Source organism: Tauraco erythrolophus, chromosome 5 (genome assembly GCF_009769465.1).
Source record: "Tauraco erythrolophus isolate bTauEry1 chromosome 5, bTauEry1.pri, whole genome shotgun sequence".
NCBI classification, from domain to species: domain Eukaryota; kingdom Metazoa; phylum Chordata; class Aves; order Musophagiformes; family Musophagidae; genus Tauraco; species Tauraco erythrolophus.
The window spans coordinates 52280306-52292059 of NC_141469.1; the positions used below are offsets into that span (position 1 = coordinate 52280306).

The 11754-nt window shown below is 38.1% G+C and overlaps 1 protein-coding gene across 5 annotated transcripts in view; it reads right to left on the bottom strand.

The window, feature by feature from the left end:
- Positions 1–11754, bottom strand: part of CLOCK (clock circadian regulator) — a 66150-nt gene that overhangs the window by 49196 nt on the left and 5200 nt on the right. For 3 of the 5 annotated variants that reach the window (XM_086612468.1, XM_086612469.1, XM_086612465.1), the window contains exons 2-3: positions 6285–6386; positions 1617–1704 (exon numbers count right to left, since the gene is read on the bottom strand). The gene's annotated coding sequence lies outside the window, so the exon portion shown is untranslated. Of the gene's footprint in view, positions 1–1616; positions 1705–4147; positions 4232–6284; positions 6387–11754 lie in introns of all 5 variants that reach the window. The other 2 variants (XM_086612467.1, XM_086612466.1) reach the window with 2 other exon arrangements.

The window sequence follows — 11754 nt, forward strand, 5'->3', positions numbered from 1 at the left end:
ACTTGTAGTATTTATTTGTTTCCTTGACAGCTTGTATTAATAAAAGTTGCAAAGAACATGTGTGGCACTTTGAAAGTTGTAAATATTAGTACCAAAACTTACGTATCTCTTCTACAAATGCAGTTATATCATAGAAGTTCATTGCCCTCATCTACTGACCTATAACCAAAGTGAACAATTTTGGCTATGTCTCCATCAGCAAGTAATCTGGAGCAGTAGAAATGGATCAGTAGATCAAAGCAGCTGGTGCTGACACTCCTGTGCTGGCTGTTCAAGAGGGTTTATTTTGGATTAGATTTCACCTGGTCTCCAGAAGCAAACATCATCACACAGGCCATTCAAAATTTTCCAGGGATTTAATAATCCATTCAGACCTCTATGTCCCCAGTAGAGAGAGAACAGCACTTTGCACCTGAAGCAGAACTTAAAAACCTGAAGACTAGTTTTCTGGGAAAGAAATGCTCAGGGTGTTCTTTGCAAACAAGTATGTAGGAAGGGGAGATAATTGAGACATTTTCTCTAAAACAGTATTAGTGATCCAAGTCAAAATGGTAATGAATACGGTAGAATTGTACCCTACATTTCTGAACCAGACTAAGCAAAGCAGGTGTTATCTCACAAAACAGAATACTTGGGGGCACTGATAGAGACTAGAAAAATTCTGTAAGCTTTTATTCGTAACACCTCACCACAATTAAAAAAAAAAAAAAAAGATACTGTAATACCTGGCAATCCACTAGCTATCACAAAAAGAATTTATTTCCTCTATTCCAGAATTCAGCAGAAGACATAAAACTGGATATCCCTCTTGCTTTGGCTTCATTTCTCTTTGCTTCATTTCTTCACTCCATCTTTTATGGCCTTTTTTCCCCCCTTCTATTAAATATTTTACTTCTTTTCTTGTTTCCCCCTTATTTCTTTCATATTTTTCTATTATTTTTAAATTTACTTCCTCCTATTTTTGTGCTATTAAATACAGCAAGAGAAAACTGAAGATTCTGGCATCTGTGAACTTCCAGAGAGAGCTGTCAGTGTTGTTTTTTCTTTGAAAATTCAGATGGTGTAGACTGAGACAGGCATGTAAGCACTACCACTGTGATTTAACTTGTCCTAGCTCAAACAAAATTTAAAAGGGCTAAAGATGAACATGTGTTTGCTTCAATCATTCAAACTGATTTCTAAATCCAGTGCTAAGCAACTACGTGAATTGAGAAAAAGCAGATTAATGACACCGGAATATTAGTCTTCCATAAGACTGAAATTAGCGTGGTTCTATACATCTCAGAGAACAGCCAAAGGAACACCTTGACAGAAATGCTAAAGGAAATTAATCAAGCAATTTTGTTATGGAAGAACTTCATGGCAAAAACAGTAGATAAAAATATATTTGGCATATACACAGCTTTCTACCTTAGGAGTAAAGCCAGGGATATATTGCTTAATCTTTGCCTTTTTTTTCCTTTCTGAGCTATGTCATTTGTTTATATAATAATTTAATCTTCGAGATTTTAGGTTAAATGCCAGAGTTTCTCTTAGCATTGTAAGTTAAACAGGAATTTGTCACACATAATTAACTCATTAGTTGCTTAGAATAATAAAAACATTCAGAGACTCACCTAGTTTCACTGACATTCAATATACAGCATCCAAGTAATTTTTCTGAAGAGTTTTGCAAATGAAAGAATGGGCTTCACTCTGCATTTGCTAAAATTTAGATGAAAAGAAAATCAGATCTCTTTAAAGCAATTCCTAAAGAAAAACTGTCTTTTAAGAAAAGAAAAAAAAAAAACACCACAAAACACCACTGTAAAAACTTTCATATGTACTCAAATTGAAAATTTTAAGTATAATGACAATCTTCATTCCAGAAGCTTCCTTCTGTGTGGAACTGAGCTTCGAAGCAAAACCCAGAGTTCATAAGTAATTCTGATTTTAATAACAAAAAATCAGCAGCAATTTTCATCAACATTAAATACAACTTGTTCCATTGATTTTTTTTTTTTAACCCCTATTAAGGAATTACAGAATTTTAATATGAATTCAGTAGTACATTTTTAATCCATAAAAATCTAAGAAGCAACAAATCGTTCCAATTACTCCTATACTGAGTAATTCCGTAACTTCCGTCTTCCTGTAACTCATGAATACCAGACACTCTTGGGTCACTTCAACACAAAAACCCCAAAATATTTTCAAAGAAAGATCAGTGGAGCCCTGTAATAAGTAAAAGGGAAGGGTGGAAACGTTAAGATCATCCTCTACACTATACATTCTAGTTTCAGCAAAAGAAAGTGGAACACGAAGTCTCCAGCCTGTCTTGCAAGTCTGTCTTCATCTGTTTCATAAATTGAATGTTCAGACAAAGTGGTGATTTCTCCCACGCAGCAACTCTCCCTCCTCTCTGCCTGGCTCAGGGCATACCTTTCCTTTGGTCAGCAACTCCACTACTTTATTTCATTAACTTAAATCCAAATGTAAAACCTACAATAATCTCTTAGCTTGCTCAGAAATAGTATCTTTTTTCCCTTAGCTTGCTCAGAAATAGTATCTTTTTTCCCTTAAATCTCACTTGAAACAAGAGACTATTTTCAGATCATTAGCTCTCTATAATCTATTAAACAAATTTTGATTTAATGAGTTCCAATTTTTCTTCACTGTGGTAGGCAGGGCAGCCCAAATAATTACAACTGCCCTACGATATCACATTTCTCATTCCTTGAGGATGGGCTTTGATTGTGCTGTTGCTCCTTAATCATTGCACTTCTACAGCAGACGTATAGGAACAAATCTGAATAAGAGAGTGGTTTAACTTCACTGTTCTCCTGAATAAATGTGGTTTTGCACAAGCAGTGTCATGGGCACGTTTCCAGAAAAGCGCAGAGGCACTACTGCAAGCACTCACACATGCACACAAGTCAGTGAGAAAGAGTATAACTTTCAAGTATCTCTTCTACTTCCACAAATCAGTGTCAAAAGTATTTTCTATTTAGTTATTTGCTTTTCATGCTTCTACAAAAAACATTAAGGAAAAAAAAGTATCAAAAGATGTTTTTAAATAAGTAAAAAAGCAAAAGTTTTGTAACTTAAGAACAGTTTTAAACTGAGGATTTTTCAGCACAAGTTAAAACAAAAGCTCCGAGGAAGAAACACAAGCAAAAGGACTAATGAAAACGCAGAGGTGAAGGAAAACCACCCATGGAAAGACAAGGAGTAAACAAAGCTGAAGTATGCCCTGGAAAACACAAATTCTTCACAAAACAATGCAGGCCCTCATGGTCTAAAAAGGTTACTTGAAAAGTAACACCAAAGATACACAACATGCCTAGGTTTTCAGGATGCTCAAAAAGAAGTCTTTTGCAACTTTTAACCACACGCAGTATGCATTGTTCAAAACAGATGATAATAAAATAGATTGTTTTGAACATAAGAGCAGCAATAAAGAAGAAAAATCAAAGAATACAGAAAAGTTGAATCAAAAATGGACAAGTTATTGAAATATACTACTGAAGCAGCATTTGAAGGACAGAATCAACAGTAGATGGGGGATGAGGTTAAGAAAAAGCACAAGGAGTGCAGAAGAAAGTCTCCTTACTCAGCGTTTGAACCTGATATTACAATGGAGTGGAGGAGACCAGGCCTGTTAACATCTCACAGTCCACCCAGGACATGCTCAGTAGCTCGCTCTGGTTACGACTAAAAGGATTTGGAATGTATCTACCTCATCTGATTTGGACAGATGAAGTGGATTTAGGCAAATCATTGCACTGGTACGAACCGTATTTTCAGAAATCTACCATAGTGCCTAGCGTAAGAGTTTGGGATGGCACAAAAAAATAAATATCCTAATACTGCAGCATAACAGTTTAAGTTTTCTCCTAAAACCTTGAGTGCTTGCTCTAACATATGCAAGTGCTTTATTTTTCCAATGGTAAGATTTCAATTGCATTTTGAATCAAGAAAACAGAAAGTTCCTCCCCCTCATCTCATTCTCAGACACAAGCTGACTTTTGGTCAAGTTTCAGCTGGAGCAGATATGTAACACAAAGAATTACTGCTCAATGATTTAAGTCTTGCTAAATTATAAGAAACTAAAGCAAGGGTCTTCCAGCAGAAAGTGTCAAGCATCATTAACTATAAGCACTGCTACCTGTAACTCCATTCATGACCAAACTTCATGCATGATAAAACTTCTCCAACGCATGACAAGCCATGAGGAACACAGGAAGGCTTTCTGCCAGCAAGACAAATAATCCAGTTTCAGCACGATTGTCACAATGTCTGATCTAGCTAAACAGATGATAGAATCATAGAATGGTTAGCGGTGGAAGGGACCTCAAAGATCATGTAGTTTCATCTAGTTCCAACCCCTCTGCCATGGGCAGAGAAATCCTCCACTACACCAGGTTGCCCAAAGCCCCATCCAACCTGGCCTTCAGCACTTCCAGCGATGGGGCATCCACAACATCTCTGGGCAACCGTTCCAATGCCTCACCACCCTCAGAGTGAAGAATTTCTTCCTTATATCTAATCTAAATCTGCCCTCTTTCAGTTTAAAGCCATTGCCCCTTGTCCTATCACTACACGCCCTTGGAAAAAGTCCCTCCCCAGCTTTCCTGTAGGCCCCCTTTAAGTACTGGAAAGCTGCTATAAGATCACCCGAGAGCCTTCTCTTCTCCAGGCTGAACAGCCCCAACTCTCTCAGCCTGCCTTCATAGCAGAGGTGTTCCAGCCCTCGGATCATCTTTGTGGCCCTCCTCTGGACTCGCTCCAGTAGCTCCATGTCCTCCTTGTGTTGGGGACTCAGTATTCCAGGTGGGGTCTCACGAGAGCTGAGTAGAGGGGCAGAATCACCTCCCTCGACCTGCTGGCCACACTTCTTTGGATGCAGCCCAGGATACGGTTGGCTTTCTGGGCTGCCAGTGCACTTTGCCGGCTCATGGTGAGCTTCTCATCAACCAGCACTCCCAAGTCCTTTTCCTCAGGGCTGCTCTCAATCCATTCTCCACCCAGCCTGTACTTGTGCTTGGGATTGCCCCGATCCACTTGCAGGACCTTCCACTTGGCCTTGTTGAACTTCATGAGGTTCTCACAGACCCATCTCTCCAGTCTGTCAAGGTCCCTCTGGATGGCATCCCTTCCCTCCTGCGTGTCCACAACACCACACAACAACTCGGTGTCATCTGCAAACTTGCTAAGGGTGGACTCCATACCACTGTCCATGTCTCCAACAAAGATGTTAAATAGCACCGGTCCTAGTACTGACCCCAGAGGAACACCACTCATCACTTGGTTTCCACTTGGACATTGAACCGTTGACCACAACTCTTTGAGTGCGACCATCCAGCCAATTCCTTATCCACTGAGTGGTCCATCATCAAATCCATGTCTCTCCAGTTTAGAGACAAGGATGTCATGTGAACCAGTCAAAAAAAAACCAACAGAACTTCTGAAAAAGTTTAACAACTATTTACAAAGATAAAGCATATTAACACGTACATGAAGGCTACCAGGGGCCACAGCCATGATCCTCATGATATAGCTAATCAAAACCCCTTCATCACTTACAAGATGAACATTAAACAAACTACCCTGTCTGTTGTGTGTTTCTCTTTGAGTGACCATGGATGTACAAAACAATCGGTAACCTTACTGCAAGGTCAGACTAATCTTGCAAAGACGAAAATCTGTGTCTGGCCCATCTTCAGCTGGAGAGTACATTGTGTCCAATCAGGGAAGTGGAGAGATGCAACTCTTCCACAAATAAGATGACATGTAAACAGAGACATTGCTACTCGAACCTATTAAGATGCATTCTTTTGCTTTCTCTATATTCTTACATTAATGGGGTATTAAGCCCATCTTCACTTTAACAAGAGCATCCGCAAAAAATAAACAACCTACACAAAAAAGCTGTGAGTACAACAGTACATACACTCGTTCACTGCAACGCATCCCTGGGAGAGATACTATTTCAGTCTCCAGAAACCACAGGGCCACATTAGCACACTTCATTGCTGGGGACATTGCCATCACAAAGTGGTTTCTTTTTTTTCCTTCTAGTTTCCAAGGCAGCTCAGGTACAGTTAGTTCAATTGTTTAATTCCATGCACCAGTGCACAAGATGAAACCTTATTAAAAGCTTATTTAAAGTTTATTCTTGCCCCCATGCAACATTAATTTCAATCTCAAATTGAAGTGGAACGTCTGCCTTGCCTGAGGTTGAAAAAGAGATGCTTCTGTTTAAAGCATTACTGTTCTAGAAGCAATAAAATCTACATACTTACTTAAATTATCTAGAAATGCATTGTGCCTTGTAGAGTGGGTGGATAGCATTAGTAGGCCAAACGTGATGTCATCTGAACAAAAGTCTTCTTTGGCACAGTCTTCTGAAAAACAACAACAAAAAAAACCCACACAGTTCTATAAAGATGAATCCATTCAAAACAACGTTTCGAAGCAAGCCATTGACTGCTGGTCTCTGTTTTCTCTCCTGCCATTTCAGTCACCTTATTTCTATCCCTAAACCATCCACAATTTCACTTTCCAATTTCTTTGCTCAACATAATGAAGTAACGACACAAGAACTACTTCAAAATTGCCTGTCGCCTTTTAGGTAGCTATGGCATTGCCTGAAACCAAAATCTGTGAGACAAATGCCACAGCTTGCTTGCTTACTTATTTACTTACTTACTATTAGTAACGTTAAAGTTACAGTTCTAACACTGCCTGCAAAACGTTAATATGACAATTATTATATTACGATTGCTTTGAGGTATATTATGACCTTGCAGAACATCAATAACACATAAGACAAATTTCTGGAAAGAAAATGCATCAATACAATCTTAACTCTGTGTGTATATTATGATTCAAACAGTACATGATCTACCTCAGAACATAGTTTAAAACTCTCAGAGAACATGGCACACAAAAGCATAAGAAAGACTCAAACATCTTATAGCAGTCTTCCAGTACCTAAAGGGGGACTATAGGAAAGCTGGAGAGGGACTTTTTACAAAGGCATGTAGTGATAGAACAAGGGGCAATGGATTTAAACTGAAAGAGGGGAGATTTAGATTGGATATAAGGAGGAAATTTTTCACTCAGAGGGTGGTGAGGTACTGGAACAGGTTGCCCAGAGAAGTGTAGATGCCCCATCCCTGGAAATGTTCAAGGCCAGGCTGGATGAGGCTTTGGGCAACCTGGTGTAGGGGAGGGTGTCCCTGCCCATGGCAGGGGGGTTGGAACTAGATGATCTTTGAGGTCCCTTCCAACCCTAACTATTCTATGATTCTATGATCTTCTCCTCACTAATGAAAAACTAATTTCAGCAAGCTGGATCGAGCAGAAACTAACAATAGATATTTCTATACACAAACACTCTACTTATTCCATAAAGAAATTGCTCCCCATCCAGTACAGATCACAAATTCTGTATTCCTACACACAGTGCTGCATTTTGAATACGCATGCACCCATTTGGTAATACAATCTTATTGCTGACAATCCTGCTTGGAAAACTACTGTTAGTTATCACTACTGATACTTTCTTCTCAGCACTCACATGTGGCACAGTATATCCTTTGAGGTACACATAAATCTATTTCCTTCCATCATAGGCAAGGATAGGCAGATTTCCTTTGACATGAGATAACAAAAAAAAAGGAACTTCACAACTCCTGCTCTTTTCCACTTTGTCCCTCACTACATAAAATACAGAAAGAAGCAGTTGTCAAGATGGGGAAGAAGAACGCCAATGTCTGAAGAAGCTCTACTGGAAAAGCCTAATGGGATAAGAAAGGTAGATGATGATTATCTACTTTTCTGTACAATAAAATGAAATATAATACTGTTAGAAATCAATGTTTTGGATCAAATATCAGTATATAGATAAGAAATGGCAAACTATATTCTATAGGACAGGAAAATTGTCTAAGTGCCATTTTGAAAAAAACATATACAAGTTCACGAGATACTATCTTTCATTTCTTATGCCAGCAATACAAAGATTGACAACTCAATATAAATCAACTATAAATTTAACTGTCCATATAAAGGTAGTACCTGTTTAACCAAAATATTATTGAAAAGCAATTTTGGTGATTTTAATGAAAAAGTTGGTGATCCTTTTGACTTGGGTAAAGTGGTAATGCCTCAATTACCTTTGATGTTAGAGGCTTCTATAGCCCCACCTCAATTGCAGTGAAACTCGTAAAAAGTCCTCCAGCTTCTACAAAAACTGGGTGTAATAGGAGGCACTGACAGAGCAACATGAAATCGCTGAGACTGAATTTTTCAGGTAGAGTCGCCTGCTGTTTTGCCATTCACTTTAAAGCAAGTAAAATTGACAGCTAAATTTCTTAAGTGAAAAAAAGTTCTTAGTACTAGAATTTGTGTCCTGACTTCCCTGCCAAACTGAACAAACCAGCATATTCTCAAATCCTTTTCCCATCTCATCTTTTTTTCTTCTTCATACAAGCCAAGTCCATCAACATAGCTCCTAAGTTTCTACATATGTTATCCTAACCCATTTCCTAACACCTTCTAGTTACTCTTCATCTTGATTCAGACTATTCTTCTGATTTTATTATGCTTTGCAGGTCCTGCAAAACAACACATCTTTCCCTCTTTTCCTTCAAATCTCTATACTATTTGGACTTGCTTTAATGCTGTCTTTTGCTTCTATATTCTCATTTTCCTCCTTGCTGATCTACCTCGTTCTGTTCTTAGGAACGACAACTTGTTTAATTCACTCACTATGACTCACTTAATCATTTGAATCCTTGTCCTCCTTTCTGAGGTCATTCTCCTTATTTTCTATGTCAGTGAAATTCAGATCACAACCTCTTCAGGGCCGGAACTGAATCTTATTATCTATGAAACATCACGCAAAGCTTTAGTGAAGCACAAATGTTTAACTAATGTTTCTGAGATGGGAAAAAAACAATGTGAAAAAAATGAAGTACAGTATTTTAACAACAAAAACATTTTCAGAAAATACATTTTAAGCAAAATTGCTGAGATGTTAGAGAGTCATCATTGGAACTACCATACTAGTTCCAAACTCTAGTTTCACCCTCAAACACGCAACTGCTAGTATTAGCTTGATTACATATAATGAATGTTGCTGTTGTGGATGGCAAGATAAACTTTATTAAATCACATTACTACATTAAAATTGATAGTGAGGAAAGTGTGTGTCTTTGTGGGGGAGAATCTGCATTCCTATTCTGACAGTTCTTGGAAGCTGTGATTCATGCTGCTACTTGCTCTTCTACTCAGTCAGAGGAAAATCCGGTTTCCTTTCAAATATTTATTGTTACTATGAAAACTACTTTAAAATAAGCAGAAGTCAAAGTCACCTAGCTATTTTGCGGTCTATTATGATACTTTAAAACTGAAGTATTTTAAAACTTGAAATTAATGAATTCAAATTTGTGACTACTATAAAATCTGTGAAGATTAAGTTGGTTACTGCAGCCTTGAAAAATATATTTGACATTATCGAGCAGGGAATTCTCTAGAAATGAAAGTAGTGAGCTAATAAAGTTTTCTTCACTTTCACCACTACTACGTCTATGAGAAGTTTATCTAAATCTATCAGCAGGACACACTACAATTCTCCACTGAGACTCGATAAAACCTTACGCGTTGAACATAACAAGGTAAATTTCAGTCTGCTGTTTACAATAATGAATAGGCCATGCAAATATAGGCAAGACAGGAAAGAACCAGAGAAATGTCATTCTAGACAAGTTCAGCTCTGCCTGCTTTTCGACTAATAACTCCATGTTACAAGACAGCAGAGAGGGTTCACAGGAAATCCCATCTGGGAGGCACTATCTTTTGTTCTTATGTTGAGAGAAAAATCTTATTCTTTGGCTATTAATGGACATTTCATACAGTAACTGGTATAAACAGAAATCTTTAGATGGCACCCTTTCGGTTTCATCGCTCCATTCTGAAAAGCGTCATGGTCTTTAAATAGAAAAGTCCTATTTCTTAGGCTCTACTTATGCTTTCTGTTCTTTATTACTGACAGTGAGGTCTAACTTCTAGTCTTTTCAAAGAAATACACCAAAACCATTCCCCATCAAAAAAAAAAAAAAGGGAAAATATTAATTTAATCACAGCTTATGAATAATATTTTTGATTTCAGAAGAATTTATTTTACATACTAAACCAAACTAAGAATCAGGCAACCCTGCAGTCAGTGAACCATGGTATCATCTAGTTCTGATAAGGACAATAATTCTCTGGTTAAGGGTCAAAATATCTTTTACCAGCTTATCACTGAGTTCTTCAGCAGGCAGTAAAGCACAGTTCTGCTAGCCCTACTCTCCTCTCCCCCACCATGAGAAGTCAGCTTTCCCTCCCGTTGTCCCTCTGACACACCACGATATTCTCAGTTCCCATCCTCTTCCAAAACAGCCCCATGTTCTGCCCATCTACTCAAGCCCTGTTGGCACGTACAACCCTCTCCTGTTGTCCTATCCAACATGGACCCAGCACATGCTGAAAAACCACAGGTTCAGTGCCAAACTCCCATTGCCTTATCCTCTTCTCAAGAGAAGGTAGTGACACATGTTTCTCACTACCCATTTTGCATACTTTCCCCAAACCTGCAGGAACATTACGGTCTTTGAGATTTCTATCCCTCCTACAAACATGGTTGCTGTTGGTCAATGATTTCAAAAGCTATTGGTGAATATGTAAAGAAAGAATGAGAGAAAAACAAGGAAAAGGAACAAATCACATTTTCTTAAGAAATCAGGCTTAAAAAAAGGCAACTCCCTACAGTTTTTAATGAAGAAAATTTCTTGGTTGTTTACTGAGCCAAGGGGAATAAGCAGATTTTGGTGAAACATTTTCCCATTTCTTTGACTTTTTACAACTTCACACTTAGGTTTCAAATATACCTTTAGGAGACTAAGGTCTGAGAAAGTTACTCCATGTAACAAGACAGTTTTTCCCCTAATATATCTTGAAGCTTTTGCATGATCGCTGACAATCCAAACCTTCGGCATTTCTCTAACAAGAGCCACTTGAAAAATTACTAACTTTCTACCTTACTACACCAGCAGGAGTTTACCCTCTTACCAGCAGCCACCAAATTTATGGAATATTATTCCGTCAGGGTGCATGTCAGTAACAGCAACAACTCAAAAGGCAAAAGTCATTCTCTGACATTAAACATGCAACAAAATAGCCACCAAACACATCAAATGCTCTTAAATACCAGAAACAAATATTTACTACGTCATTAAAAATTTTAGTCAGATGTAAAAATGGTGACTTATGTTTTATTTGCAAGAGCAGCATTCTCAGAATTGGAAATATGAAATCAGCTATACTAAATATAAAAAAAATATAAAATAGTTTTTGGAACACAGGTACTCCCCTCTTTTTTCTCCGAGAAAGTAAGTGGCCTAGTATCTCTCTTTGGTCCAATCAGACTTTTATCATCTTGTACACAAGGAAAAGTGGATTTTTAGGGTTTGGGGTTTTGTCGGTTTGTTGTTTGTTTGTTGGGGTTTTTTTAAGGAGACATCAAGAAAACCTCTTCCTCCTTCCCTCTCGGTGTTTCTGAACAAAAGGGAGAGTCACCACAGGGTTTTGGTCTAAGTCCAATCCCATAGGTGTGTGCCTGAGGTGTGGTTTGAACATGCCTTGGGACAAGTGAATGCCTAATTTACAGATTGCCTAATTTATGAATAGTAAACACATTTAGATATCAAGATGCTCAGTTGTGAC